The sequence below is a fragment of the Hypanus sabinus genome, chromosome 6 (genome assembly GCF_030144855.1).
Source record: "Hypanus sabinus isolate sHypSab1 chromosome 6, sHypSab1.hap1, whole genome shotgun sequence".
NCBI lineage: Eukaryota > Metazoa > Chordata > Chondrichthyes > Myliobatiformes > Dasyatidae > Hypanus > Hypanus sabinus.
The window spans coordinates 101,722,598-101,747,232 of NC_082711.1; positions in this window are offsets into that span (position 1 = coordinate 101,722,598).

Below are 24,635 nucleotides of genomic sequence, written 5' to 3' on the forward strand. Positions count from 1 at the left end.
GATAGAACTTCGCCAATTTGGTTTTGGACATATGAGCCCTGTGGACGACTTTAAACTGCAGGAGACAATGGCAAGCGCATAAAGAGATTGAATTGACGGATTTAAGAATTGAATCCCAAACCTTGTCGGACAAAGAAAAACCTAAGTCATGCTCCCAAGCAGTTTTAATTTTATCACAAGGGGCTCGTCTGAGAATCATAAATTTAACACGAATAGTAGAGATTACGCCTTTGCCCAAAAGGTTCATTTGAAGAAACAAGTCTACAACATTTTTATCAGGTTCTTCAGGAAAATGTGGTATTAAAGGGCTAATAAAATGTCTAATTTGAAGGAATCTAAAAAAGCGAGTATTCAGTAAATTAAACTTTATAGACTACTGTTCAAAAGACGCAAACTGATTGTCTATAAGAAGATCTTCAAAACGCCTGATACCTCTCCTACACCAGTCTTGGAATGTGGAATCCTGCATAGACAGTTGAAATAAATGATTGTATAGAATAGGACTAGAGAGGGAAAAACTATAAAGGCCATGGTATTTTCTAAATTGAGCCCATATTTTCAGAGTATGCCTGATTACAGGATGAATAATAGATTTTGGCAATTGACAAGGAAGATCAAATCCAAGTAAAGCTGGAATAGATAATTTCTTATAAGCGTTTAATTCTATTGCCACCCATGTTGGACAAACAGATTGGTTATAAAAGTAGGACCAAAAGATAATATTACGGAAATTGGCTGCCCAATAATATGAACAAAGATTAGGCAACGCCAAGCCACCTTCTCTTTAGGCTCTTGGAGATGAGTTTTATTGAGTCTGGGCTGTTTACCCTTCCATAGGTATGATGAGATAATAGAATCTAAAGAATCAAAAAAAAACTTCAAGAATAAATATAGGTAAAGATTGAAATAAGTATAAAAATTTAGGGAGAATATACATTTTAATTACATTAATTCACCCAATTAAAGACATGGACAGAGGTGACCACTGTGCTAATCTCTGTTTTGTAAAATTTAAAAGATTATTGAAATTCTGATCGAACAGTTGATTATAGCTTCTTGTTATGATAATACCAAGATAAGTAAAACAATTGTTTACTGCTTTAAAAGAGAGATTGTTGTTATGAACCCTGTAACTGGGTGACTTACCAGCAAAAATCGAGACGTCTGTTGAAATTGGATGATACTATTTTTAACAGTATTTATTAGTAAAAATACAGAAAAATAATATCAATGCAAATATACAGATAATATACATCGTCAATACTAAACCTAAAAGTGTGGGTATAATAATAATCAATAAGAAATAAGCTAAATCGGTGTCTAGGGAATAATGTATTGTCCGATGGAAATATAACATTCACTGCAGTTCACACAAGCTGCCGTCTTTTGGTTGTCGCTGTGTTGCAATTGTTGGAGAGAGAGAGAGAAAGAGAAAAACTTGCTGGCTTTCCTTTATGATTTCAATCCGTCAGGTGTCTCGTTGTTGTGGCCGTTCAAGTGTGACCTCTCCTTTAGCTAAACCGTTCTTCCGTGATGAGCCCACCACCCAGGCAAGGGAGGACGCACATGAGCTCTCACCGACTTTGCTATAAAACACTGTCACTGGATTTCTAGCATTTCTCCTGGTGCGTCTAAAGGGGTATTCCCCAGACCCCTCTTTTATCCTTACTCACGGGGTCTCAGATGTCAATCAGGTTGGGATGATGCAATCCCTCAACCAGACCACTCTGGTTGTCCCCTGAGGGGTTTCAATGAATAGTACAGTATTCAATACACAATTCCTTCTCCAAGAGACAATGGCCGTTATCAGTGGTTCCGTTCCGCTGATGTCAGGAGACATTCCAAACCTTGTGTATTCTGCGTCTCTCTCCCTCATGATATGTATCTATCTCATTTCCTGGGTCTCAGACCCGAAATAATAGCGATCTTGCGATTCTCAAAAAGGAGGGGGGCAACTTTGTACCCTTCGGCCCCTCAGAGTTGCTTCACCTTTGTAACACCCCCTTCCTTCTAAGGATTTTTGCCACAGGTAAAAATTAATTAATACAGAGTCTTACAGAATTTCAGAATCTAACACAATACAAAAGAGTTTTTTTTCACTACAGAGTAATACAGTTATAAATTCAATTCAGCATCTAGATAAACAGTCATATACATTCAATTCAGCATCTAAACAGTTAGTAATTACATTGTCACTTCCTTTAATATCTTAACATCTTGTACCTTAATAAATTCCTGTAGCATCAGACTCCAATTTAATAACCACCTATTTTTATTCCTTTTCTTCACCAAAACAAAACTAAAGAGTTGTGATCTTAGCTTACGTGTATATTACAAAACTTCATGCAAATACTAATCTTTATTTTACTTTCAAACTTAACAGTCAATCTTCCATGGTGTTGTCTTTATTAGTTACATGCTTTGTCGAAATTCCTTAAAACCGGATCCTGTTATTTAAAGTGGCATCCCATCAACCCTCACCCCTTTTCCAGTTAACTCCCACATGGTTAGCTTGTATACTAGTGTGGAATAGGCTTTTGCATGCTCCTTTCATAGGAGTTATTTTATCAACAATGTTTTCCAAACTTAGCCCATTTGCTGAATTTCCACAAAATTCTTTATTTTTAAGCAAGTCGTTAGTTTTATCTTCTGGACCCTTCATTCTATTGGTTTTCAGTTTAAAATCTGCAAGCGATCCCTCTTTGTCCAAACACCATTCAAATTCTGCCTCTTCACAGCACACTCTTGAATAACAATAGCGCATGGGGCACCTTTACATTCCAAATCAACCTGTAATTGATTCGCAGGCACCGTGTTAACAAGCCATTGTCCATTCAGCCTGGTTACTGCTTCTGACACCATTCCAGACTTTAAATTTTCTTCATTAAATTTAGGAACTACAATTTTCCCTTTTCCTTCAATAATAATATTCATATCACCACCTTTTATCTCCTCACTAACTTTTAACACACCTTCGAACACAAACAACTGGGAATTCTCACTTCCCACTAGTGCCAAGGTTAACCCTTTCTTCACTGAACAAGTCCATCTGACCCACAAGGACCTCATTCCTTTTTAACTGAATCAAATACCTTAGACTTTTCCTGAGTTTCATTACTAGGTTCAGTACCACGTGCATTCACATCTTGAACACACCCAAATGGGACATCTGCCTCTTCCAGGCTTTCAATACCCATTCCCTTTTCAAATTCTAAATTCCCCTCATCATCCCAGTTACTCTGTGGGCAACTCCCTTCCAGAGTAAACTCAATCCTGCGGGCTGAAACAACCTCATCTGCCAACCCAGCAGACTCCTTCAAGGTAATGGCATCCTTTTCATCTAGGACTGCCCTCATTTCATTATTGGGAACACCTTTAAAATTTTCAACTTCTTCAACCAGTTCTGTCAAGCCAGACAGATCATCCATGTCCAACCCTGGACCTTCTAACAGCCTTATCTGTTTCTCATTTTTACTCCGTGCCTCTATAAATTTCCTCCTGGCTAAGGGTAGGTCCACCTTCTCTCCTTTACTCTCTTTCACCTCCCTATTCTCCGTTCTACCACCCTATAAACCCTCTTGGTACAGTGTCGGTAAAAACTTCTCAGCCAAATTGATACTGGCCTGATTTAAACTGGTCTCTGTCTCAGTTGCCTTTCTCGACATGCTGAGTGATCGCGCATGCAGGATAGATCTTGGAACCTAGGGGCGGGTCCTCAACACTTACAGGCTGGCTCGTCAGCTCCATGGTCGACCAAACTTCACCACCTGCTAAATCGTTACCCAGATGGATGTCTACGTCAGTTCTCGGAAATTCTGATCGCACCCCAATTTCAACTGGTCCAGATACCAGCTCACAATTTATAATGATCCTATGCAAAGGCACAGCTTCTGTCCCTTTTCCTATGCCTCTCAAAGCTACCTCTCCCATCTCAGGACCAAAATCTAGTACCGTACTGTGAATCAATGACTGCTCAGCTCCAGTGTCTCTCCATATTCTCACTGGAACTGGTGTTTCTCCCTCTTTCACAGACACGGTTCCTTCTGAAATAAATTTCCCACGCCCCTCTCGTATTCTGTCTACCTGGGGCTTTCTTGTCAATTTACTGATCAACACAATACACCCTGTAGGGACTGCTGCTTTCCCTTTTCCTGTCTCCTTCCTCAGAGCAAAGCACTTAGATGCAATATGACCCACCTTTCCGCAATTAAAACAGGTCAAGCCAGGACCCCTCCTGCCGTCTTGCCTTTCTTCCTCCTTATTTTTACCACTAGCTCCCAGCTGAATCTCTGACTCAGCTGGCGGTCTTTCTCTACCATTCCCACGGTCTTTCTGGTAACTCTTACTCGAGGAAAACTCTGTCTTGTGGGTTAGGGCATATTCATCTGCGAACCTAGCAAACTTGGATATGGACTTATTCGGCTTCTCGTTCAAATACATCCGGATATCATCCGAAACCTTTAAATAACCTTTAAACCTTTAAATTCCTCAATCAGAATTAACTCCCTGAGATGCCGAAAATCCTCTTCCACCATTTCTGCTGCACACCAATGATCCAAGAGCACACCCTTCTCATAGGCAAACTCTGCATACGTCTGATTCCACCCTTTCTTTAAATTTCTGAACTTTAGGCTACCAATTCAGGTACCAATTTGTAGTCCCAAAGAATGGCCTCTTTTATTCCCTCATAATTCTCATGCTCCTCCTCCTCCATGGACAACGCCGCATATGCCCATTGTGCCTTCCCTTTTAACACACTTTGTAACAACGCCACCCATTGATCTCTGGGCCACTTCTGACTCACTGCCACCTTTTCAAAATGCAAGAAATAACTATCAACATCCATCTCCTCGAATGGAGGTACTAACCTAAACTCCCTACTAACATTAAATCTCTCCTCTTGGTCTAGTTCTTGAGCTCTTCGCTCTTTCCTTAACTTCTGCAGGTCCAGCTCATGTTGCCTCTGTTTCTCCTTCTTCTCATATGCCCTCTCCTTTTCGGCTCTTTCCTTCTCCTTTTCAGCTCTTTCCTTCTCCTTTTCAGTTGCTTCCAGCTGTTTTAACTTAATTTCATGCTCCCTCTTCACCTCTAACTCCTTTAGCTGGAGCTCATGCTCCCTCTGCTTTTCGGCTCTTTCCTTCTCCTTTTCAGCTGCTTCCAGCTGTTTTAACTTAATTTCATGTTCCAAACTTAATTTTTCCAACTCTAACTGAGCCATCCCACTAGCGGGTACCTTTTCAGGGATATTTTCCAATACCTCAGCAGAAAACACATTCTTCACAATATAATACTGAGTTATGGCCTGCCGCACCTCCAACTTTTTCATTGACAACCTCACTTCTGCGAGATTTAGTTCTTTCACAATATTTATCAAGTCCGACTTTGTGGCAGCCTCTAGCGCCTCCAAAGTCGGGGTTTTTTTTATAAATTTGTCTACATCCATCTTTGCTGGTTTCTCGTCTGGTTACCCACGCAACCAGATCCAAGTTTGGACTTAAAAGCCCGATTTACTGGCCCTCCAATTTGGTATCAAATCCCGAGATGAGGCCCCACGTTGTTACGAACCCTGTAACTGGGTGACTTACCAGCAAAGATCGAGATATCCGTTGAAGTCTGATGATACTATTTTTAACAGTATTTATTAGTAAAAATACACAAAAATAATATTAATGCAAATATACAGATAATATACGTCATCAATACTAAACCTAAAAGTGCTGGTATAATAATAATCAATAAGAAATAAGCTAAATCATTGTCTAGGGGATAATGTATTGTCCGATGGAAATATAACGTTCATTGCAGTTCACACAAGTTGCCGTCTTTTGGTTGTCGTTGTGTTGCAATTGTTGGAGAGAGAGAGAGAAAGAGAAAAACTTGCCTGCTTTCCTTTGTGATTTCAATCCGTCAGGTGTCTTGTTGTCGTGGCCATTCAAGTGTGACCTCTCCTTTAGCTAAACCATTCTTCTGTGATGAGCCCGCCACCCAGGCAAGGGAGGACGCACATGAGCTCTCACCGGATTTGCTATAAAACACTGTCAGTGGATTTCTAGCGTTTCTCCTGGTGCGTCTAAAGGGGTTGTTCCCCAGACCCCTCTTTAATCCTTACTCACGGGGTGTTAGATGTCAATCAGGTTGGGATGATGCAATCCCTCAACCAGACCACTCTGATTGTCCCCTGAGGGGTTTCAATGAATAGTACAGTACTCAATACACAATTCCTTCTCCAAGAGACAATGGGAGTAATCAGTGGTTCTGTTCCGCTGATGTCAGGAGACATTCCAAACCTTATGTATTCTGCACTTTTCTCCCTCATGATGTGTACCTCTCTCATTTCCTGGGTTTCAGACCCGAAATAATGGCGATCTTGTGATTCTCAAAAAGGAGGGGTGACTTTGTACCCTTCGGCCCCTCAGAATTGCTTCACCTTTGTACCATTGTGGAATTCTCATTCATGTGCTTCCTTATTTATCGGAAAAAGTTCACTCTTATGTAGATTAAGTTTGTATCTGGATAGCTGACTAAATTTATTGAGAAGTGAAAACAACAAAGGTAAGGATGGGTTTGATATAAAAAGTAACAATTCATCGGCGTATAGAGAGACTTTGTGCTCTAAACCACTCCTCCAGATCCCAGTCAGCTCAGTACAACTGTGAAACACAATTGCCAATGGCTCAATAGCCAGATCAAATAACAGAGGACTTAAAGGGCATCCCTGTCAGGTACCACATTTAAGATCAAATGGTTGGGATTGCTGGGAATTAGTCAAAACTGGTGCAATTGGATGGGAATATATTAACTTAATCCACTTAATAAAATTATATCCAAAATCAAATTTTTCTAAAACCACAAATAAATAGTGCCACCCCACCTGATTAAAAGCCTTTTCGGCATCAAGAAAGATATCACTTTAGGGGTCCCTAATGAAGAAGAATATAGAATATTAAAAAGACATCTAATATTGAAAAAGGGAAGGCAATTTTTAATAAAGCCAGATTGATCCTCAGAGATAATTAAGGGTAACTTAGTCTTCAGCCTACAGGCCAAAACTTTAGTTAAAATTTTAGCATCTACATTTAACAGAGAAATCGGCCTAAATGAAGCACATTCTCATGCATCCTTGCCTTTTTTCGCTCAAACAATGATACATTGTTGCATCAAATGATGCAGGGAATTTGTTTTGTTTAAAAGAATCAGAAAAAAACTAAACTAAGTTGGGGTAAGAGCAATGAGGAAAATGATTTATAAAATTCTGTAGAGAACCCATCAGGACCAGGAGATTTACTAGGATGCAAAGCAGAAACAGCAGAGGATATTTCCTCTAAGGATAATGGCTCATTCAATTTATGTTTAAGATCAGAAGAAAGTTTAGGAATATTTAAACTATCTAAAAATTGCATAACAGTAGTATTACCATTAAACGTTTCAGAGCTGTAAAGTTGAGAGTAAAAATTCCTGAATGTATCATTAATTTCACACTGGTCCACACTAATATTCCCATTACTCATTCGAATTTTAGTGATGTGTTTTTTTGTTTTGGAGCGCCTAAGTTGGTTAACTAAGGACTTACTAGATTTATCCCCGTGAATATAAAACTTACTCCAACTGCCCAAAAGTTGGGGTTCAATTCGGATAAGTAGAAATAAATTTAAATTTAGCTTGAAGTTCCATTCTTTTCTCATATAACTCTGGATCCTTGACCTGGGCTTATAATTGGTCTAAAGCTTTAATCTGATTGATCAGTTCTAAACATTCTTTGTGAGTCATTCTTTTCAAATTTGCTGTGTAGGAAATTATTTGACCTCTTAGATATGCTTTCATTGTGTCCCAAACCACCTCACTAGAGGTTTCAGGAAGTGCATTAATATTTAAAAAGAAAGCTATCTGACCCTCCATAAATTTTACAAAGTCGTTATCCGACAACAAGGTCGAATTAAAACGCCAGTGTTTATTTACTTGAGGGAGGCCAGGGAAAACTTTGGTCAATGTAAGAGGGGCATGATCAGAAATCAATATGCTCTTATAGTCACAAGAACAGATGAATGGGATCAATTGATTATCAATTAAAAAATAGTTGTTTCTAGTAAATTTATGGTGAACTTGTGAGAAAAATGTATAATCTCTTTCATGTGGATGAAAGAAACACCAAATATCAGATATTCCATAATTAGGAAGAAAAGATTGAATAAATAAAGCAGATTTATTTAATTGTCTAGGGATAGAAGAAGATCTGTCCAAAACTGGATCCAGCCAACAGTTAAAGTCATCACCCAATATAAGAGGGTATGGATTTAGTTCTGGCAATGAAGGAAAAAAATGGTCAAAAAACCCTACATCATCCGAGTTAGGAGCGTAAAGTTTGGCTAAGACCACCGGTGTATTATAAAGTTTCCCCGAAACAATAATAAAATGACCATTAGGATCAGATATCTTATTATGAAGCTCAAAAGAAATATTTTTGTTTATAAAAATTGAAACGCCCCTTGCCTTGGCTTGAAAGGTTGAATGAAAGTGTTGTCCTGCCCATCGTGCCATAAGACGAGAATTATCTGAGTGACAAATATTTGTTTCTTGTAAAAAGACTACCTCTGCTCTAAGTTGTTTAAGATGTGTGAACACTCTCCCCCTTTTAACGGGATGATTCAAACCCTTAACGTTTCAGTTGACAAAGTTCAATGGACTAACCATTGAACATAATAAAAAAAAAGGATAGCAGGCATTAAGCCATATCTGAAATTTATATGTAATTCTGGGGCAAAAGTACAGAAAAAAAAGGATGAAATTACATCCTGTATAGTACAAATATGTCAAAATTCCAAATATAATATTAGCATTGGAGTTCCCACCCACACACTCTAAACCTACAACAAGAAAGTTGTAAATATAAAGCAGCAAGCTCTCCCCGAGAAAAACTAACCCCCTACTGGACTTCCAATCAGGTAACATCTTAATTATCTCCACTCCAACTGTTGATACAGTAATGGAAATAAACATCAAAAAGCTTTAAGAGTTACAAACAAAGATTTATCTTAACAAGAAAAAACAATACATTCAAAGTTTGTAAATCTTAAAGTATAATAATGGTCTAAAAAAAACTTTACCCCAACCTTCCCGCTAGAGTTGATAAACCAAAAAAAAGATAATCTATAAACTCAGTTATACAGAAAAAAAACTTTAACATCAAAATAAGTAATCCAACTGAATCATAAAAATAAGAAAAAAAACACAAACGGCATCTTGAAACACAGGAATAAAAACCACCAAAGAAAAATCCATTCGAGAGGAATTTGACCCCAATCCAAAAGTGAGTTTAAAGGTACAGCATCGACACATCATACTCTTCTGAGTAGTTCGTCCGCATTGGTCCTCACCTGACACTCAGCTCTCACCGGTGGTTCCTCGTAGCTGTTTGTATGCAACAGTGGCCACACCCGGGGCAACGGCTTTGTCTGGCCGGCAAAACCTGGTGAGGGTAGCCGATGGGCCTCAAACCCTCGGTGAGTTAGGGCTTGTCTACCTACGCATGCGAAGACTGAATTCCACGGATTACGCAGAGGAGACCACCACTTGGCGGTCCAACGAGTAGAAAGGCGGACCCAGCAAAGCATTGTGGAGCGCAATCATGGGCACAGTGAGACACGTAGGACACTGCTGGCTATCCACTGCATCCCGACTTACCTCCAGCCGTCTCGACTCGGTCTTGCAACTGGATACAGATAGGTCGGGACGAGAGAGTGAGGCTGACGATTTGCGCAACTCTCCCTCACTTTAATCCAAGTCAAGCGCAAGTCATGACTCCAAACCCATTCCACTAAAAAACTTCAAGTCCTGTGGCGATGGGCGAGTGGCGAAGCAGCAGGTGTGGGTAAACTGGAAGCTGTCGTCACAAACCTGCACACAGGCGCCCCAGAGTATTGGGTCATTCTCCGCTGGAATGAAGCAGCAATGGAGCTCGGCAGCCCCCTGGGTGTCTGAGCAGTCCTCTTTAGGAATTGCTCTGCTCACCTCCATGGAGGAAGGGGCTAGAAAAGCTGCCTCAAACATAGCCTGCTTCATCTTACCCTGGCCAGCAAACCGCGGCTGGCGGGGATCCCACTCAGCCGTCGAACTCCAAAGAAGACAAAAGTGAAGGTGCTCAACCTTAGCACGTGGAATGTGTGAACTCCGCTTGACATCACCAAGGCTGTCAGACTAGAAAGAAGAACAGCACTGGTTGCCAAAGAACTAGCCCGCTATAACGTGGACATTGCAGCACTCAGTGAAACATGCCCAGCTTACAGAACGTGGTGGTGGGTACACCTTCTTCTAAAGCGGTCGCAGCAGCACTGAACGACAAGAGGCTGGTGTTGGATATGCCATCCAATCTCACCTCGCTTGTAAACTTGCCAAGCTTCCAGAGGGCATCAACGATCGGCTGATGATGCTTCGGCTCCCACTTGGCAATAAGAGGAGTGCAACTCTGATCAGCGCATATGCCCAACAAAGACCAACCCCAATGACATCAAAGATAAGTTCTATGAAGAACTTGATGCCCTCACAGCTGCAGTCCCACAGTCAGAGAAGCTTATTGTCCTTGGGGACTTTAACGCCAGAGTGGGGACAGATTACCAGACCTGGGAAGGGATTCTTGGAAGGCAAGGTATTGGCAAGTGTAGCAGTAATGGCCTGCTGTTCCTCAAGACATGCGCTACGCATGACCTTGTCATCACCAACACCCTATTCTGCCTCCCTACCCATAACAAGACATCTTGGATGTATCCATGCTCTAGGCACTGGCATCTGATTGACTATGTCATCACCAGAAAGAGGGACTGGCAAGACGTGAGAGTGACAAAGGCCATGTGTGGTGCCGACTGCTGGACGGATCATCAACTCATAGTGTCCAAGTTTAAACTTCGCATCCTGCCTGTGAGAAGACCCCGAGGTCAGAAGACTGCAAAGAGGCTCAATGTCTCCAAGCTGAAGAGGAGCATAGTTGCAGAAGAATTTTGTGAAGACCTAGATAGCAGGCTGCTTGACACACCCCAGGATGACCACACCAGTATTGAAGAGCAGTGGATGGCTTTCAGAGATGCAGTCTACTCTACCGCTCTCGAACACCTCGGACCAACAATCCGTAGACATCAAGACTGGTTCGATGAGAACGACGAGGAGATACAGGCTCTGTTGTCAGAGAAATACCAACTGTTCAGAGCGCACCAGAATGATCCCACATCACAAGCAAAGATAGATGCCTTCGCCAGTGCAAGACGGAAAGTGCAGAAGAAACTCTGTGAGCTGCAGGATGGCTGGTTCAGCAGTAAGGCCAATGAGATCCAAGGCTACGCAGACAGTCACAACACCAAGCGTTTCTATGATGCTTTGAAGGCTATGCATGGACCACAGTCCTCTGGCTCCTCCTCCAGCTGCTGACAGAGAAAAAGCAGATTTTGGAGAGATGGGCTGAACACTTCAACCAGGTCCTCAACCACTCTTCTGAAATCAATGATGAGGCTATTGCTCACCTACCTCAGGTGGAGATCAACCTGGACCTTGACAACCTCCCCACAGAAGACGAAGTCAGAAAAGCCATCAGGCAACTTTCTTGTAGCAAAGCACCAGGATCAGATGCAATCCCTGCTGAAGTCTACAAAGCAGGAGCCCCATTCATGATGCAGAAGCTGACTGAGCTCTTCCAGTCTATGTGGAACAAAGGAAAGGTCCCGCAACAGTTGAAAGATGCCAGTATAGTCCACATCTACAAGAGGAAAGGCAACCGCCAGTCTTGTGACAATCACCGAGGCATCTCCCTCCTGTCCATAGCTGGGAAGGTCTTGGCTCACGTCCTGCTTAATCGCCTTCTCCAACACCTTGAGCAAGGTCTCCTCCCAGAAAGCCAGTGTGGCTTCCGTGCAGAGAGTGGAACTGTCGACATGATATTTGCTGCATGCCAACTCCAGGAAAAATGTCAAAAGCAGCACAGCGACCTCATTATGACCTTCGTCGATCTGACCAAGGCATTTGATACGGTCTGCAGAGATGTCTTATGGAAGATACTGGAGAAGTTTGGCTGCCCTAGCAGGTTCATCACGATTGTTCGGCAGTTCCACGATGACATGATGGTGAAAGTTCTGGATAATGGTGATGAGTCAGAAGCCTTCCCAGTGACGAATGGTGTGAAGCAAGGATGCGTTCTCACCCCTACACTCTTTAGCATGGTCTTCTCTGCTATGCTGAATGATGCCTTCCACGATTGTCAGCATGGTATACACATCAGATACAGGACTGGTGGTGGCCTATTCAGTCTCCGACATCTACAGGCTGTTACAAAGGTAAAGGAGATCGTCATCAAAGACCTCTTATTAGCTGATGATTGCGCCCTCAACGCCAGCATAAAGCAGAAGATGCAGTGAGAAATGGACTGCTTGTGACAACTTCGGACTTACAATCAGCACCAAAAAGACTGAAGTTATGTACCAGCCCACACCCGGAAAGCCCTACCAGGAACCACACATCGCAGTAAAGGGGCAGAAGCTACTGGCAGTCGACAGCTTTACTTATCTGGGCAGTACTCTATCACGAGCTGTGAACACAGATGCAGAGATCAGCAACAGAATTGCCAAAGCCAGTGCCGCCTTTGGGAGACTCCGTGAGAATGTATGGGAGCGGAGAGGACTCAGCCTTACCACCAAGCTGAAGGTCTACCGAGCAGTGGTTCTCACCACCCTCCTCTATGCCAGCGAGACCTGGACTGTCTACAGCAGACATGCTAAACAGCTCAACCACTTCTACTTGAGCTGCCTCAGCAGACTTCTCCATGCACGATGGCAGGACAAAGTCCCAGACACGGAGGTCCTGGAGCGGGCTAGCACCCATAGCGTCTACACCCTCCTACAGAAAGCCCAAGCCAGATGGGCTGGCCATGTCGTCAGGATGTCTGACAGTCGACTACCAAAACAGCTGCTGTATGGAGAGCTGAGTCAGGGCAAGCGCTCAGTTGGAGGGCAGAAGAAACATTTCAAAGACTGCCTCAAAGTGTCCCTCAAAGACTTCAACATCAATCCCAGTAGCTGGGAATCGCTTGCTCTGGACCGCCCAACCTGGTGAAGCAGGACCGCTAAAGGAGCGTATGCAGCAGAAATCAGACGCACCGCGGAGGCTCAGAGCAAACGCTTTACCTCCACTTCCACTGCAGCACCTACCCTCATGTGTCCCACATGTGGGCGAGCTTTCAGGGCCCGGATTGGCCTCACCAGTCACCTCCAGACCCATAGTCACAAACCCTCCACCTGACAGAAGTCGTGGTCATCTTCGACTGCGAAGGACGAACAACAACAACAATAGGCCAGATCAGATAAGGACAACAGATTTCTCAAGTTAATTTAGTGATAGCTATTAATAGAACTTGTTTCCTTTTAAAATTTTCAGATTTATATAATATAATTATACTATTACATAATTTAAATTTTCCAGCTGCCATGGGAGGATTCAAACCCATGTTCAAACCAAGAAATTTGACTGCTAGCCCAATCACTTTACCATATCAAGTAACTGCATGTCAGAGAATGAATGGTGTTATAAAAGCCTGGTGATTTTTTAACCGTGAACAGAAGAAGTTGTTGCTCTGATTAAACGTAGTAGCCTGGGGGTTTAAAAAAGAGTAGGATATTGATTTAGAAAGTTAAGAAGCAGAATTGCATTATTCTTCAGTAAAACGTTAAAAACCTTACACCTCGTTAACTTTCACTTTTCTGTCAACATTAAGGTAGCAGCAGCACTGTGGTAAATATCTGCCTTGTTGTATCTTTCACCATAGAACTGACTTTTGAAAGACGGTATGATGGAAATTTAGAGTGGCATATCTGTTTCAAGCTCTCATTAAGGTATTGCATAATTACAAACATGATTTATTTTGTGATGAAACATCATAATGTGTTCCTTCATAATTCATAGTATTTGCCTTTTTATATTATTGGTGACTAGATAAAATTAGTTTCAATATTGTTGCATATGTCTATAATGACTTCTACAGTCACACCAAAATGTTAATGACCTTTATCAGAATAAAACAACTAGTGAATATGGAAACTGATCCTGTTTCTGAATTTTGCAGATTTTTTTGTGATTTATATAGTAATGAAGGGCCACAGTGTTCCAATTTCTCAATAGTATAACAGCATACTGTAACTTCACTGGAAATACCCCCACACACATTGAATGGTGATAGATCTTGTTTTGTACTGTGTGTTATAAGACAAAGTAATTTCAAACAGCGCTTGGACTCTCCATCTGGAATTCTCAAAGCCACTGAAAAATAATATATAAATGTTGCAACATATAATTCTCCAAGTGAACAAGTACTCATTATTACGATGGCCAACTCTGCTATATTTTGTCAGAGTAAGATTCTCCCATAAGTGTGCAGTTTCAAAATTTACTGGAGTCCATTTCCTAAAATCCCTCATTATTTATATATGACTTATGGCACAGGTTTTTTGAATGTGCTTCATAGGGCTGTAGAGTGAAAATACAATAAACTTACAATACTTTAATGTGTTTTACATTGTGGCATTTAAAAATGTTTCATTTTACTTTATAAAATTTCCAGTGTAATCAGTTTTTAAATACTTAATTTAATTTAATTCTTTGAATGTTTATGCATATCAAACACATTCAGAAATATTGAATAGCTTTAACATGTTTGTCAACAATGAAAGGATCGCAGAGGAATGTTGTGGATAACAATTTATCATGACTGGAAAGGAAGGGAAAGATACCAGATTAAGAAAGTGTGGGAGATGCAGGAGATATGAAACTAGGTGAGGGGGAAGGTGGATGGAAACCAGGTGAAGGGGGAGGGGAATAAACTGAGATGCTGGGCAGAAGAGGTAAGGGGCTGAAGAAGAAGGAATCTGATAGTAGTGGACAGTGGACTATGGGAGAAAGGGAAGTAGCAATGCTTCATATTCATATGTGTAGCCTCCAATCTGATGGTATGGACATTGACTTCTCTAACTTCTGGTAATCCCGTTCCCCCTTCTCCTTCTCCTTTTCTCCATACCCCATTCTGTCTGCCATCTTATCCTTTCTTTTCTTGTTGCCTGTCTATCGCCTCCCTCTCTTGCTCCTACTCCTTCTCTTTCTTCCATGGCCACCTGTCCTCACTTATCAGATCCCTCCTTCTTCATCCCTATACCACTTCCAGCGTCTCACATCATGACCCTCCACCACTCTCCTACCTTTCTGCTCACCTGCTTTCACCTATCACATGCCAGCTTGTGTCCTATCCCCTCTGCCACCTTCTTATTTTGGCTTCTTCCCCGTTCCTTTCCAGTCCTGCTGAAGGGTTACAGCTTGAAACACCGACTGTGCTTTTTCCCAGAGATGCTGCCTAGGCTGCTGAGTTCCTTCAGTATTTACAGAGTGTTGGACCCCAAGTGCAAGTTAATTTGTCCAAGAATTTTGAATATATTCTCCAACTGGAGAATGTTATAACTTCCCATGTTATTATGGTGTTAATAACATCAAGACACCTGGACGATATTGTATTTTGCTTCCCTGGTTCTGGATCAGGGAAGCTTCAGATCGGGTCCATGGCATTCTAAAGTGCAAGGGTGAGCAGCCAGAAGCCTTGGCACATATTGGTATCAATGACATAGATAGATAAGGTGAGGAGATCCGGAAGAGAGATTATAGGGAGCCACATGGAAGTTGAAGAACAAGACTTCCAGAGTAGTAATTGATGGATTGCTGCCTGTGCCGTGTGCCAAAGAGGGTAAGGATAGGATGATTTGGCAGGTGAATGCATGGCTGAAGAACTGGTACAGGGGGCAGGAGTTCAGATTTAGGAATCTCTTCTGGGGAAGGTACAACATGTACAAAAGTGACAGGTTACACCTGAATCCGAGGTTGGCTAGAGTTGCTTGGGTGGGTTTAAACTAATTTGGCTGGTGAATGGGAATGGGAATGATAGTGCTGAAGATGAGGTAGTTGGTTTTTAGAGGCAATGTGTAGCGAGACTCCTAATAAGGAGAAGCTGATGATAGGGCAGAACTACAGTCAACGGGATGAGATACAACGTAAAAGCCAGACAGAATCAGAAAGTGTGAATACGGGATTGAAGTTGTTATATTAAAATGCACGCAGTATACAGAATAAAGCAGAAGAATTGTAGTACTGTTGCAGTTTGGCAGGTATGATGCTGTAGTCATCACAGAATCACGGCTGAAAGATTATAGCTGGGAGCTTAACATCTAAGAATACACGTTGTGTCGAAATGGCAAACAGGAAGACAGAGAGGGTGGCAGTGCTTTGTTGGCAAAAAATGAAATCAAATCATTAGAAGGAGGTGACATAGGGTTGGAAGGTGTTGAATCATCACGGATAGATCGAAGGAACTGCAAGAGTAAAAAGATACTTGTGGTGAACTGCGTGTGCCTGTCTGGACACGCCCCCTGCTGACTGCTCCTATGGCTCCTCCCACAGGCCCCTGTATAAAGGCGATCTGAGGCCTGATCCTCGGCCTCAGTCTCCAGGATGTAGTATGGTGGTCACTCACTGCTGGTTCCTTCTTCCAGTCAATAAAAGCTGATATCTCACCTTTATGTCTCAGAGTGAGTTATTGATGGTGCATCAATACTGATGGAATGTAATACCCTGTTTCACGTGGTTTATATTTTTTCTCTGTTATACTGTTTTGTTCTCTGTGTGAGCTGCCTGTTTGGGTTACTGAAGATAAGAGACAGGAGAATTGTGTGCCATCCAATGGGGATGAACGGATTCAGGGGAGGTTTCTCTGGTGAGGGACAGCAAGGTTGGGCTTGGGGCTTTTGAGAGGGGAGAAGAGAGAAGACACCTGAGAGAAGAGGTTGGAGGATTCGACCCAGAGTGGGGCCGTGGTTCGATGAAGCCCAGGGAGATCGGTGGAGGACTGGCAAAGGGGAAACCGTGAGCTCCAACTTGTGCACGTTAGATTGCTTCAATTAAAATGGGCCCTTTTCCTTAAGCACTCCACAGGGAGGACCTGCAGATATTCCACAGACCAGCGTGGTCTGAACTCTGAACTCTGAACTCTGGAATGCCCCAAGCTATAATAGTGTCACAATAACTGCTACACTACCATGGCTCATTGCCATGTATGAGAAATGAATGAACAGACAGGGAGTAGGGGATCCCAAAGCAAGGATCGCAGAGGAATAAGTAAATGAGGTTTCCAGACCCACCCTCTATGCATTATGGAAGATATACTGTCTGGGGAAGCAAGAAAGGGAGGTTTTTGAGGGGGAAGAGTCATTCTTCAAGCTCTTTCCAGATAAGGGCTCCTTTTTTCCTTTGCCAGACTCCATTCAGGATTCCGTGCAAAGTGCCTTGGCTAACATTGGACAGCAGTGGGAACCGGGAGGTGGTTAGCTCCTTTTTGCCTCTTCGTTGTAGGGAAGGGGGTAATTTGATCTGTATCCCTCCTCCCTGTAAAATAGTGTGTGAATTATTTGAATGCGGAGAAATATGTGAGGTGTGGCCACACACATCAGGGTGTGTGTGTGTGTGTGTGTGTGTGTGTGTGTGTGTGTGTGTGTGTGTGTGTGTGTGTGTGTGTGTGTGTATATGTATGTGAGAAAGACGATTCTGCCGTTAAGAGACTGTGAATCTGTTGGGCTCTGCCCAGTTGCTTTTACGTTCTCAGTTGTTCTCTAATAAGTGTGTTATTTTTCTGTGGGAGGTTAACTTTTTTAAGATTTTGCAGTTACCTACAAAGCTTTAAAGAAGAGAAGTACAGCCTGAGTTTTGTCTTTCTGATCTGTTACTGTGCTTCTTGTATTTTTAAGTCAGTTCATTTTAAATCTTCCCCTGCTTTTCTTCTTCAGTCCTGCCAAAGAGTTTTGGCCCAAAAGACCAACTGTACTTTTTCTCTTCTAGCTGCCCATCACCTCTCTCATGATTCTGCCTTCTTCTACTACCCATAGTGCTTTCCCTTTACATTCCTTCTTCACCTTTCCTGCCTATCCCATCCCAGCTTCCCCTCCCCCACCCCTTGATCTTTCCTCTGATTGGTTTTTCACCTGGCACCTTCACCCCTCTCCCCACCTTCTTTATAGGGCCCCTGCCCTCTCCTTCTTCAGTCCTGAGAAAGGGTCTCAGCCCAAAAAATTGACTGCTCATTTCCACGGATACTGCCTGATCTTCTGAGTTCCTCCAATGTATTTTTACGTGTTGATTTGACCACAGCATCTGCAGTGTACTTTGTGTGTACCTTTTTCCATAGATGCTGCCTGGCCTGCTGAGTTCCTCTGTCTAGGCTGCCTGTATGGATTACTGGTGAAGATAAGAGACAGGAGAGATGTATGCCATCCAATGGGGATGAACGGATTCAGGGGAGGTTTCTCTGGTGAGGGACACTAAGGTGCGTTACTCAGATTTTCAGCATCTACAGATTGTCTCTTGTTTGTAATTTGTTTCTTGTTTTTTAAAAAAAAATAAGTGTTTTTATCTGGTATTTTTTTTCATATGCAATTAATTTTAAGGTTAACTCACATTTCATACTGATCATGTGAAATTTGAGTTGATGGGGTAGAAATTTGAGTAACGTTATTCTGCATATGAGATGACCATATTTCAGAGGACATGGGCATTTGGGGAGCAATTCCAGTAGGATTGTTGTTTCGTGTTTTCTAAATGTTCAGTGATGAATCAGAAGTGAGTGCATTTGTATCTTCCTGCATTACAGAATGGCAAAGTGGTGGATGCTGACTTGCGGAAAATCCTGTGATACATTCCTGGGAATAGGATTTGAATTTTCACACTGGACCAATGGGTCAGTTTGCTGAATTTGTATGTGGACTCCATACTATATTGCTGAAGGATGCCATTAATATTCATGCCTTTTGATGACAAAGAGAAGACTGTTGGGGGATATTATCTGGTTGCTCTGTTTTTGGCATTCTGTTTTGGGTGGAGCTGGGAGGGAGTTGTCTATTCCAGTCTACCTCAACTTTAAGGACTTGAATGTTAATAGCCCCTGTGGAGTAAGTACTTTAAGGGCTGTTCTTTCCCTACATACCATTTATTTAATTGGAAGATCCTGACACTAAATGTGATTTCCCCATCTGACAGAGTGTTGTAGGTGGTATGTTGAGTATAGGTACAAGGGGCAACATGGATGGCAAATGTGAGCAGGAACAGTATCGTGGGACGTCTGTGTCCATACCAAATGTTGTTCTGAACCTGGGCATTCGTTGGAAGCAGAATGACTCTTACTGGATATGCAGTTCCTCAGTCTACCTGTAGATCCCACAAGGTGGTGCAGTTGATAAGTGGTGCTGTACATATACCACCCTAGTGCCCAGGCTGGTTGGAATAGTCAGGGCTATTAGAAAGAAGTAAGGTTTTGAATTGTAGCCTTTCTCAGCATGGTACAGCCAGACTGTCCCAGGAACTGATTTTGATGACCTTAAATTATCTGCTCACATAGAAAGGTAGTACTTGAACTGTTATTGTTAAGGACATTGCACGTACGTTCCTGATGGGTTGCTGACCATCACTCACATGGTTGATCATGTCTGAGAGTCAATATATAAAATTAAATGGGGGACCAGCTCAATGGCTATTACACTCTGGGGTGGGGCTGGTATCCTTTTGGGACACACTATTGGTGCACCACTATCGTATACTGGGAGGTGACTAGTGATTTTGTATTATTGGGTATTATAATCTTGTGTTTTATATGTAACATTGGGAGTTTGTAAAAGTCATACTAGTCTGAGAGTTGGGTTATCATAATCGCAACTTTTGAGGGGTGGAGTGTCCTGTGGGGTCGTGGTTTATTCTGGTTGTCGAAAGTAGCTTTTAGAAACTGCAGCTGTTTTTCCTATTGGCTAGCTGCCTGGTGTCCAGTTTCAAATATCCTGGGTATAAAATATGGAAGGTGCTTGCTCTCTCTTCGTTTGTTTAGGGCCATCACTGCACATAACCATTAGGGAGGTATGCATTGTGTGTTTGTTTAACTGAGTAGGTTTGTAGAATATTCAGCTTTGTAGTGTCTATAACTTGGAGAGCATGAATGTTTGGTCAAACTTTTACTGTTTTTAAATAAGAACATAAGAAATATGAGCAAGAGAAGGCCATCTGGCCCATTGAGCCTGCTCCGTCATTCAATAAGATCATGGCTGATCTAGCCATGGACTCTTCTCCACCTACCCACCTTTTCCCCATAACCCTTAATTCCCCTACTATGCAAAAATCGATCCAACTTTGTCTTAAATATTCTTACTGAGGTAGCCTCCACTGCTTCATTGGGCAAAGAATTCCACAGATTCACCACTCTTGTTCCTCCTCATCTCTGTTGTAAATTTATTCCCCCAAATCCTGAGGTTATGTCCCCTAGTTCTAGTCTTATCTATCAGTGGAAACAACTTTCCTGCTTTCTAACAGCTTTCTAACAACTTTCTTATCTATCCCTTTCATAATTTTATATGTTTCTATAGGATATCTGTATTAAATGATTAATATACTTACGCATCATCAGTGTTTTCTGTCTCATGCGCCAGACCCACAAATATTATAATCAGGCATGCTGAAATGATGGAACAGACTCGATGGGCCAAGTGGCCTAATTCTGCTCCTATACTTTATGGTCTTATAATCTTACATATCCTTGAGATGCAGCTGTGTTGATAGCATGGAGGAAATGATAATATCGATCCCCAGTGACTGTGTAGCCCCAGTAAGCAAAATAAGAAGCCAATTGCAGAGGGAGGTACAGAAGCTCATGTTTAGAAGGTCGGTTATTAGAACTGAGGGAATGATGAGGTTGAACATCAAGCTGTAATCGATAAGCAGTAGCCTGATGTAGTTGTCTAGGTGCTCTAAAGCAGAGTGGAGAGCCAGTAAGATTGTATTTGGTGTAGACCAGTTATGGGAGTAGCTGAATTGCGGCAGGTCCAGCTGTTTGCTCAGGCAGGGTTAAATTTTTCCCATAAACCACTTCATTGTGGTACATTTCAGTGTTATCAAGTGATAGTCATAGAGGCAGCTCATCTTACTCTTCCTAGGCACTGATATGATCGATGCCCTTTTGAAGCAGGAGTAACCTCTGACTACAGCAGTGCAAGATTGAAGATGTCCTTGAACACTCCGGCCAACTGGTTTTCAATACCCAGCTAAGGACATCATCAGGACCTGATGCCTTCAGTGGGAATCAATAGGAATGATTCCTTATATTGTTTGAACTTGAGCCAAATTCTTATGTGTAGGGTAGGATTAACATTGAACTGTCATTTTTCTATTGTTATTTAATTTAAAGTTTAACTGCTGATGGAAGTTCTTTCAGCAACAAGCAGCTAATGATGTACACTCAGTCTCATTATAAGGTGATTTATCATTTACATCTCCATGTTGTTGTGAGTTTATTCCCAGCTCTGTCTCAAATGTGTTTTGAACAATTCTATCTGCATGCACGTATCCAAGATGTTGGGATGTTGTCTCATTTTTTAACTGCATTGCATTTGTGGTTTCTAAATGACAATAATCTGAATCTGAATCTGAATCTAAATCTGTATACATTGTGAAACCAAACATTGTGTAAATAAAGAGATCTATTTCTAGATTATAAATTCTGTAGTGAGCAGTTACATATTGTGATTTCTGAACTAATTACTGCATATGAATTTCTGTCCATTCAATAGAAAAAAATCATTACCCAATATAATTTCATTTTAAGCACTTAAACATTATAATGTGATCATTAGTAGATGCTAATATTTTTTGAACATTAAATTACATGTATGAGTTTGTTTAGGGGACTCACTGGGTACAGAGTTCTCAGTAGTATCTGCATGCTTTGTTATCCACGGGAAATCCTTGCCCCTGTCCCTCAGGAATAACAAGAATTTAATCTGAATGAGAATTGACCAAAGCAATTGGTGTCATTCTCCTAAAGAAAGTCTTTCTCACGATTGTATAAAGGTAAGTCTTGATATATCAAGGATAACTACAGTTATTGCCTCAGCCCACTCTTTTAGGTCCGCAAGACAAGTTAATATCCATCATAATAATGAAGTGTGACATGGTAGTGTAGCAGTTAGTGTGACACTATTATAGCTTGGGTCATTCCAGAGTTCAGAGTTCAACTCCCATGCTGGTCTGTGGGATCTCTGTAGTTCCTCCCTGTTTTCCTGAGGTGCTCTGGTTTCCTCCCACAGTCCAAAGATGTACCAGGAAGTCTATTCCACACTGTATTGCTAATTAAGTAAATAAGGTAACACCTATGCAAGAAATTCTAAAACTGTAGCTGCACAATTGAAACCAGTTGTGGAACATGCAGTTGTTTATTGGTAGTGTTCCCAAATATGTTTCAATTACAATCCTAAATATTAATAAGGCATGATCACTAAGTTGATAAATTGTAGCATAGTTGTTGGTTAATGAGTACTGAAATAAAGGCTGATTCAGTTCAATTGTGTCAACATTATCATATGTATGTGCTTGTTAACTGTGATGACAGGTCACTTGCTTCAAAAAAGGGTCATATATATTTATTTGTTGTTGCACAGATGTTGGCTTAGTGTAAAGATAAATACATTGTTGTAAATATTACTGTATATAGAGTTTAAGTATACAAAGGAAATTCAAAAAGATTTTATGTGAGTGGTTGTTATCTCAAACGGTGTGTCTTGCTGGGATGATCATTATTTCTCTGTTGTTTATGAGAGTCATGAGGAGTTTCAATATGCAGGTAGATTGAAGAAATCAACTTGATCCTGGAGCTCAAGAGAGGAAATTAGTAGAATGCCTACGAGATGGCTTCTATTTTTTGTAATTCAAATTTTTATTATTATTGGCACGGTGCGACCACTCCCCACTGAACATCGACGGCTCCTCGGTAGAGATCGTAAAGAGCACCAAATTTCTTGGTGTTCACCTGGTGGAAAATCTCACCTGGTCCCTCAACACCAGCCCCATAGCAAAGAAAGCCCAGCAGCGTCTCTACTTTCTGTGAAGTCCATCTCCCACCCCACATCCTCATCACATTCTACAGGGGTTGTATTGAGAGCATCCTGAGCAGCTGCATCACTGCCTGGTTCAGAAATTGCACCATCTCGGATCGCAAGACTCTGCAGCAGATAGTGAGGTCAGCTGAGAAGATCATCGGGGTCTCTCTTCCCGCCATCACGGACACTTACACAACACGCTGCATCGGCAAAGGAAACAGCATTATGAAGGACCCCATGCATCCCTCATGCAAACTCTTCTCCCTCCTGCCGTCTGGAAAAAGGCTCTGAAGGATTCAGGCTCTCATGACCAAACTATGTAAGTTTCTTTCCCCAAGCTATCAGACTCCTCAATACCCAGAGCCTGGACTGATACCTTGCCCAATTGTCCTGTTTATTATTTATTGTAATACCTGCACTGTTTTTGTGCACTTTTTGCAATCCTGTGTAGGTCTGTAGTCTAGTGTAGCTTTCTCTGTGTTGTGTTTTTACGTAGTTCAGTCTAGTTTTTGTACTGTGTCATGTAACACCATGGTCCTGAAAAATGTTGTCTCGTTTTTACTATGTAATGTACCAGCAGTTATGGTTGAAATGACAATAAAAGTGACTTGACTTGACTTGATTATTTATTCTTATTTTACAAAGCAGTACAGCATATCATAGAGCAGATACAGTACAGCATATTTACACAGACATCCCACGACAGGAAAACATATAAAACTAAGAAACAGAAAAAAACTTCTAATTTAAGTTTAAATTAATATACAACCAAAATTGATCCCATGTGTCTTGCACTTTTCCCTCACTGTTAATTCTTTCCAACATGTGTTCATATGATAAAATTTTAATCATTTCCTCAGTCCATTCCCTCACAGTGGGACATCTGGGTTTTTTCCAGTTTTGCAATATAATTCTTGCAGCTGTGATGAGACCCACCTTTAAAATAGTAAATTTGTCATTGTTTACATTAGGTACCATTGTCCTATAACCCAGGAGACAGAGCCATGGGCACAAGGGCAGTGTAGGACCCGACCAATTCCCCAACAAATCAAGAACTTTACACCAAAATGGACAAATCATGGAACACTCCCAAATCATGTGAAAATATGTGCCTGCCTCATTTTTACATTTCCAGCATAAATGATTATCAACAATCCCCATTTTGTAGAGGCTAGTTGGTGTCCAATAATATCTGTGTACTATCTTATACTGAATAAATTTCCCTCTTGCTTCCCTAATATGTCTACCCACATTTGATAAAATATTTTACCACTCATTATCTTCAATATCACTTCCAAGATTCTTCTGCCATACTGCATTGAGATTGTTACACGGTTACTTTACACGACCACAGGAAGTTCATAAAGCATCAGTGTTTTATAAAATCTACAAGATGGCTTTTTAGAGCAGCTTGCGGTGGAGCACACTAGGAGTAAGGAAATTCTGGATTGGATATTGTGTAATGAACCAGATTTGATTAGGGAGCCTAAGGTAAAGGAACACTTAATATCATAATAATATGATAGAATTTACCCTGCAATCAGAAAGGGAGAAGCTGAAGTCAGATGTGTTGTGTATTTAATATCTAAGTAATATTTGATTAATATTGTAAATATATCGCTTGATTAAGCATTCTTTGATGTTTAAATAATTCATTCCAGGTTATATGTA